General features: G+C 39.7%; 1 long non-coding RNA gene across 2 annotated transcripts; it reads left to right on the forward strand.

Annotated features, from left to right (window-relative positions):
- The first annotated feature begins 157 nt into the window (after positions 1 to 157).
- On the forward strand, positions 158 to 3,829 carry LOC121107696. Of its 2 annotated transcripts, XR_005842005.1 has the most exons (4): positions 158 to 265; positions 1,116 to 1,257; positions 1,877 to 1,936; positions 3,098 to 3,829. It is a non-coding gene; the product is annotated as an uncharacterized LOC121107696 (long non-coding RNA). The 2 variants fall into 2 exon arrangements; XR_005842006.1 differs by lacking the exon at positions 1,116 to 1,257.
- Positions 3,830 to 7,211: the final 3,382 nt, after the last annotated feature.

Raw genomic sequence — 7,211 nt, forward strand, 5'->3', positions numbered from 1 at the left:
TCCATTATACTCCCAGTTAATCTGAAAAAGCTGGGTGCCTCTGTAGGCTCGTTTCTGGCAAAAGTTATAAAAGTCTCTTTATTATAAGTACCTGTTCTGTTGCCTACCATTATCTGACAAGGTTACCCTCTGTTTTGCCCATTCTCTTCCATTATCGGAGTGTGGAGCCTTGCCTGGGGATTTTTCTTCCCTATCTTCACCACTGAGTCATTTAGCTGGCTTTTGGGATGGAGCTGTTCCTCTGCTCAAGACAAATTAAATTGAGGTAAAAACAGCAAAATCAGGAGACTGTCTGACATTTAGGTGGTGACAGTGCTTCAAACGCCTGGCATGACTACGCAGGGTTAAAAGAGCTTACACTTTAGAAGAGCTTACACCTATAAACAATGAAATTTACATGCTTCAGAGGCTTTCTATCTCCTTATCTTGTCCGCGAGGAATTAATAAGCTAGAAGCATTCAGCTCAGAGTGGTGGCTTCTTTGCGTACCTTTTATTAAGTAGCTGAGGCGTGAGGAGACTGTAGCTTGATACATTTACATAGACTGCAGCTGACGGACATGAGGAGTTTTCTTTTGATGCACTTTCTTTAATCCCTTGCACACCAATTCAATTCCAGCAGGTGATAAAATATCCTTGCCTGGTGTTATAAAAATATTCTGCTCTTATGTGCTGACTTATCCACTGAGATCTCCAAATATTTTGTAAACCTTTTGACAGAACGATTGTGAGGCAAGTTTCTTTAATCTTATTTCCTGCTTAAAGTGAGGAAGAAAGGGATGAATTAATTAGACCAAGGTTAGCATCTAAGTTACAAGGTCTAGAGCTGTATCTAACACTTTTTTTAGTTATACTTAGCAGCAACTCTTTCAAAAGGTTTTTCTTTTCTTTCTTTATCTTAAAATACATCATCACCAACTTGATTCTAATGCCCCCCCCCCCCTCTTTTTTTTTTAAAGTAATAAGGAGATTTTCAAAAAATCTCTGTGCTTCACATTTCTTCATTTCTTGATTCTTCTTCAACAGTTTCTCGATTCCATTCTTACGTCTTCTGTCTTCTCATTTTTCTCCATCTTTTTTCCCTTGGTCCTGATCTTTGATGCCTTGTGCCATCCAGTGTGAATCCCACTCCTCTGTGGCTTACAGAAAACAAAAGGAGCAGGATACGTAACTATAATGGTTTAATGCTTGCCCTTTCTTGCTTGTCCTTTGTTTCCTCTGAAGACTTCCTCGTGCGTGTGGAAAAGAGACCGAGGCAGGTGAGTGAGTAGGGTTACATGCAGGCACAGCTTCCCTGCCAACCTAGCCCAAGAACTTTGTATCACTGGAAGCCAATTACTAAGAATTCTCTTTTGGTTTGCCAAAGTGCTTTGGCTGAATTCAAATATGTATGTTGACTTTCCAGTCCCAAATGCAGAGCATAACAGATTTAAAGAATCTGTAAATTAAAATAAATAAATAAATCACAATCCATACAGTGATAATTCATGAAGGTAATTTTACAGTGACATTGGCTTCTCCGTTTATTTCAGTCAATTCTGTAGCTGTAGTTTCATGATTTTTTTAGTGTTGATGTATCAGTTTTCAAGTGTAGGAGTACTTTAGGATTAAAATGGTATCTTGAGGGTAATGTTGCTTAAATAATTTGTGTGTTTCTGCACATACATGTTTGCACAGCAACAGTAGTTATTGATACCAATGCTAGATATTTCTTGTGTTTTCATTTAGTGTAGGGTTTTGCTACTTAAAATTTTGTGATATGATGGCATTAGACATTTCTCAGGCATGTGTCAAAACAAGCAACCTGATAATTGCGTTTCTGCTTTTCCATTGTTCTGTGCTATAGTAACTGCTTTAATGCTCTATGTGTTTCCACAGGCTCAATTTTATCACAGAATCATAGGCACTGGAAGGGACCTCTGAACATCATCTGCTAAAGTACGTTCTCTAGGGTAATTTAAACAGGAAAGTGTCCAGGCAGATTTTGTATATCTCCAGAGAAGGGGACTTCAAAAACACTCTGGGCAGCTTATTCAGTGATCTGTCACCCTCACAGTAAAGAAGTTATTTCTCATACTTGCACAGGACTACCTGTGTTCCAATTTGTGTCCATTGCCCCTTGTTCCCTCACTGGATGCTGTTGAAAAGAGCCTGGCCCCATCCACTTGGCACCTTCCTGTTAGATATTCATAAGCAGTAGTAAGATCTCCCCATAGCCTGCCTTTTCCAGACTGAAGAGTCCCATGTCTCTTGGCCTTTCCTCATATGGGAGATGCTTCAGGCCCCTAGTCATCTTTGTGGCCCTTCACTGGACTCTCTCTAGGAGATCCTTGTCTTTTTGAACTGAGGAGCCCAGAACTGGAAACAGTACTCTGGATGTGGCCTCACCAGGGCAGAGTGGAGGGAGAGGAGAACCTCCCTCAACCTGCTGCCCACACTCTTTTTAATGCACCCCAGGATATTGGGGTCTTCTTGGTTACCAGGGCACCCTGCTGCCTCATGGCCAACCTGTTGTCCACCAAGGTATCCAGGCCCTTCTCTGCAGAACTCCTCTCCAGCTTTTTTTTTAAAAAAGGATGATTTTTAAAACATAAAAGAGCACACTAGCATAATCCAGCTAAATTTAAACTAGTATTCCATGCATAGCATTTCTTGAATCAATCCTATCTAATATAGCTGTGATCACCTACAGTAGGTGTCTGTGCCGATGTACTTTGGCTCAACAAAATCAGCAAGAATCTAGATGAAAACTGTTATAGTCAAGAAAATCAAACAAGTTCACTTTCCTGAAAGTAAAACATTTGTATAGGAAAGGCAGATGTGAATTGCACTGACAATTCAGAAAGCAAAGAATGAAACAAACCAGATGAGTTTCACTGCCATCTTTGAATGCTGTTCAGGGCTGCTGCAGGCAGCGGCAAGGTTTGAATTGCTCATGTCCACCAGACGGTAACAGCTACCCATGTTCTCCTTGTTGTGCAAGACCCTCAGATCTATCAGCTGGCAGAGCCCTTGTGTGAAGCTGGACTCTTTGGGAACTGGGGCTTCTAGCTGCAGAGTTCAGCACTGATGGAGTTTCTCTGTCCTTTGTGTTTCCAGCACAGTGCATCTGTTTGGTCACAGGTCAGCTGTGTCTCTGCACGTGTGGGATCATGGAAGCTGGAGAGGTGGTGGCACCCTGTTGGGCACAGTGACTGAAAAGCGTGAGGGGTTGGCCTGAGTACCATCTTTCATGCTTGAAATGGTCGTCTGGAAAGACCCTCAGGCCTTATGTCCTTAGTGAGGCAATTGGTGAAGGCCAGATTTTGCTCTGGCTGAATTCATGCAAGTCTACTGATTTCAAAAGAGGCATGTGCAGAACTAGTATCCACAGCCATATCAGATTAATATTAGATGCACATTGTCTGTTATAGTATATTCAGAAGTTAATTTCCATCTGATTCACACATTAGAAAATGCCAGATTTTGAATGTTCTCTGATGGATTTAATAACACTTTATCATCATCAAATGTCTCTCAAATGCTAATCAAGGCAGAAGAAATAATAAACATCTCTTCCAATTAATCTATATGAAAAAATCTGTTCAATCAATAAAACTGAAAAAGAATCTAATAATGTGGGATGAATCAAGAAGAGTGAGGCTTTTCACCTCAATATCACTGGCTAATATGGTCATAGAATCACAGGATATCCCTAGCTAGAAAGGACCCACAAGGTCCATTGAGTCCAACTCCTGGCTTCACACAGGACCACCCAAAATCCAAACCCCATGTCTGAAAGCAATGTCCAAATGCTCCTTGAACATCAACGTCTTGAGGCCATGCCCACTGCCCTTGGGAGCCTGTTCCATGCCCCACCACTCTCTGGGGAAGAACCTTTTCCTGCTCCTCCCCTGACACAGCTCCATGCCATTCCCTCAGGCCCTGTCGGTGTCACAGATAGCAGAGCTCAGCGCTGCCCCTCCACTCCCCTCCTGAGGGGCTGCAGCTGCCATGAGGCCGCCCCTCTGCTCTGGACTGAACAATCTAGGGATCTCAGTCCCTCCTCATACATCTTGCCCTCCAGACCCTTCACCATCTTCATAGCCCTCCTTTGAATGTTCTCTAGTAGTTCTGTCTCTCTGGTCTCTGCTTTTGGTACAGTCTTTGTGTACAGGCTTTGCATTTATACAGGCCATTTGTGGGTTGCCCTAGAGAGAACAGACAGATCTCAAAAATTCACTTGAGAACAGAAAATATGCAGCACTGAGCTCCCATCTGCTGCCTCACAGAAATGTTGTGCTCTATGGTAATGTTCCACACTGTGGTATTAACACAGCTGAAAACTGTAATGGATGCGCCAATGACTGCAGGATGGTGGTAGTTGTTTTTAACAGGCACTTATGTGCTTAATGTGATGCAATTGTTAACATAGGATTTCTAAGCAGAAATAAATGCACTCACTTGTACAGCCTTGATAATTGCTCCAAAAAAAAAAAAAACCAAAAAAAAAAAAGAAAAAAGAAAAAGAAAAAAAAAGAGGATCTTCAACTTTTTTTTTTTTTAGGCATAAGGCAAAAAGATCTGCTGTATAGCAGACTCAAGCATCCTTGAAGAATAGTTTTAAATAGTCAATGCCTTCCCAATATAGAGGAAAACGTCCCTATTAGAAGTCACTGTCTGAACGAGTACATGAAGGGCATATATTTGATGTCCATTTCTCTTTCTTTGTCATTTAAGAGAGACTCTCTTTGTGGTAGATGGAGTAGCTGGTACAGAAATTACTCTGATCTTGTTTTCTGGCTCTATCTATCACTTCTGACATGACAAGGAGCTCAGGATAGCTGCACTTAAAGGAAGAGAAGTACAAGATTTGAAGATCATAACCCTGTCACATTTCAGTTCATGGTGAAGTTGGCCATTTATACAAATACATTCTGATTCCTCTTTCAAGATATATTTTCAGTATTGTACAAAACTGGGCTGCACAGTTCTTGCTCAGAGCAAGATTAGAGGGTTATGTATATTTACCGTATACTTAAAAAAAAAAAAAAATACTACGGGCAAACAAAACACTTGGTTTCTGACTTACTGCAATGTGAACAAAAAAGCTACACATAAGTCTCTCTCTCTCTCTCTCTCTCTCTATATATATATATAATGTAATATCTAAATGGTGATGTGAATTCCAGAAAATTCCACTACCAATCACTTTAGCTTTGGGTTTTGTTTAGTGGTGATGAAAAAATCACATATGAATATTGACGGTGTTTACCATATGGTTAGTAAAGCCTTACAGTGAATTTAATCCTATGCTACAGTAACATAGCAAAATACATGATGAAAACTTATCTCTATATATGTGTTAAAATGTGCTTTCTATTTGCAGAAGAACTATCATAAATTAAACTTCTCTTTTTGAGCTTAGGGTCAGATCTTTAATCTTGAGTCAGAATCTGAGCCATAAAATCTGAAGGAAACAAGGAGTTACATCTTAACGGTAGTCATCAGAATCATCAAGTTAAAGGTGTCAGTGGAAGTGATCTATCACAGTGATGAAAGGTAATGACGGCACTGTGTCTGGAACCAGGTATAAGTGGCCTTCACAGAAAGTGAAAAATCTGTTATTGAATATAGGTGAAATGTTGATTGAGTCAAGCAAGTCAAACGTTGATTCTAAAGGCAACAGAACTTTGTCAATAGTAAACATGCTCTGAAGTCCTATTCCAAAAATTTTATGACCAATTCAAAGTTGAACAGGCTTAGCTGATTCTGCAAAATTATGTTATTTATCCTCAGTGACTCCTCTCACACTGGAAGGAAGCTCCAGGTTCCTCTCCTCTCCTCTCCTCTCCTCTCCTCTCCTCTCCTCTCCTCTCCTCTCCTCTCCTCTCCTCTCCTCTCCTCTCCTCTCCTCTCCTCTCCTCTCCTCTCCTCTCCTCTCCTCTCCTCTCCTCTCCTCCCTTTTCTTTTTGAAATAAAATAACTGTATTATTGTTAGAATTAACCCACCTAGAATTCTGTATTAATTCTGGAAATGATTACACCATCTTTCTTAAAACAAGGAGTGCAGCAGTGCTGGTTATAAACCTTATCAAAATTCTGACCATTGTTATCACTTGGCAATTCATAAAATGATGTGTTTAAAAACCATAACCTGTAGTCTGTTCTATTCTGTCAAGAGTGTTCCCCTGTTAGACTCATGCAGTGTCAGTACAGCTTTTCCTTTTTTCTACAGCCATAAAACTTAGCAAGTGATAATGTGTAAACAAGAATATGCATTGTGCAGATAAATAGGCTCCCACTGTTGAACAAGTTCTTAGCAGTTGACATGAGAAATAGATACAGATTGGAAACTGGAATACAGTATTTATTTTGATAGCACTCACTGATGTCTCCAGGATAAAATTAGTGGCTTTTAAGATAGATTCACTTGTCCAGAAGTTTTAAACTTTTTAAAACCTTTGTTAATAGCACCAAAGAGAAAGATGATAATAATTAGCAGTTCTTCACAGAAATCGGATCTGCATTAATTGACTGAAAATTTCCAGTTCCATGAAAGCACAAGTCTGTTTAGCCACTGACAAACGTAGTAATGAAAAGTGAAAGAGAGAAGTTGCAAAGATTTGCACTGATCTCAGAGTTCTTTATTCAAGAAACAAAACTGACCTGGATTCCACACTCCACTGAAAACTCAGAGAAAGAAAGTGTAGCTATCAGTAGGATATTAAATATATCCTGCATTGACTTTTCATTAATTCCATAGGTGCTTAAAAAGGCTTGACAGAAGTTCCCCCAAAATAGTGAAGTTCACTTTCCTGAGAGCATAACATCACTAAATTTGCCTTCAACAGGTACTCTTTAATGCTAGATTCAGTTATTTCCCCCCCGTTATTTTTGATGTATTTTTAAGTGAGAGGGGTAGAGACGAAGTTCAAAGGATTAGTACTGGCAAACAAAATAGTTAAGCTCCAAGTTTTAGGCTCAAGCCAATCTTAGATTTGGTCTAATGAAGAGCTTTCAAGTAATAGTGAGCAAGAGACATTCACAAATATTCTTCTGATAAAATTGTAGATTTACTTTCCTGTCTAGTTCAGATTTGCATTTAAAGCACAATAATTAGCCCATTTATTTAAGGTTGCATTGTCTTAGCACACTCATCTAGTTAAGTAATTCTATGACTTGGGCTACTAATCATACAGTGAGAATGTTAAATGTCCACATGAATACATCA

This window comes from Gallus gallus, chromosome 1, assembly GCF_016699485.2.
Source record: "Gallus gallus isolate bGalGal1 chromosome 1, bGalGal1.mat.broiler.GRCg7b, whole genome shotgun sequence".
In the NCBI taxonomy this organism is placed as follows: Eukaryota; Metazoa; Chordata; class Aves; order Galliformes; family Phasianidae; genus Gallus; species Gallus gallus.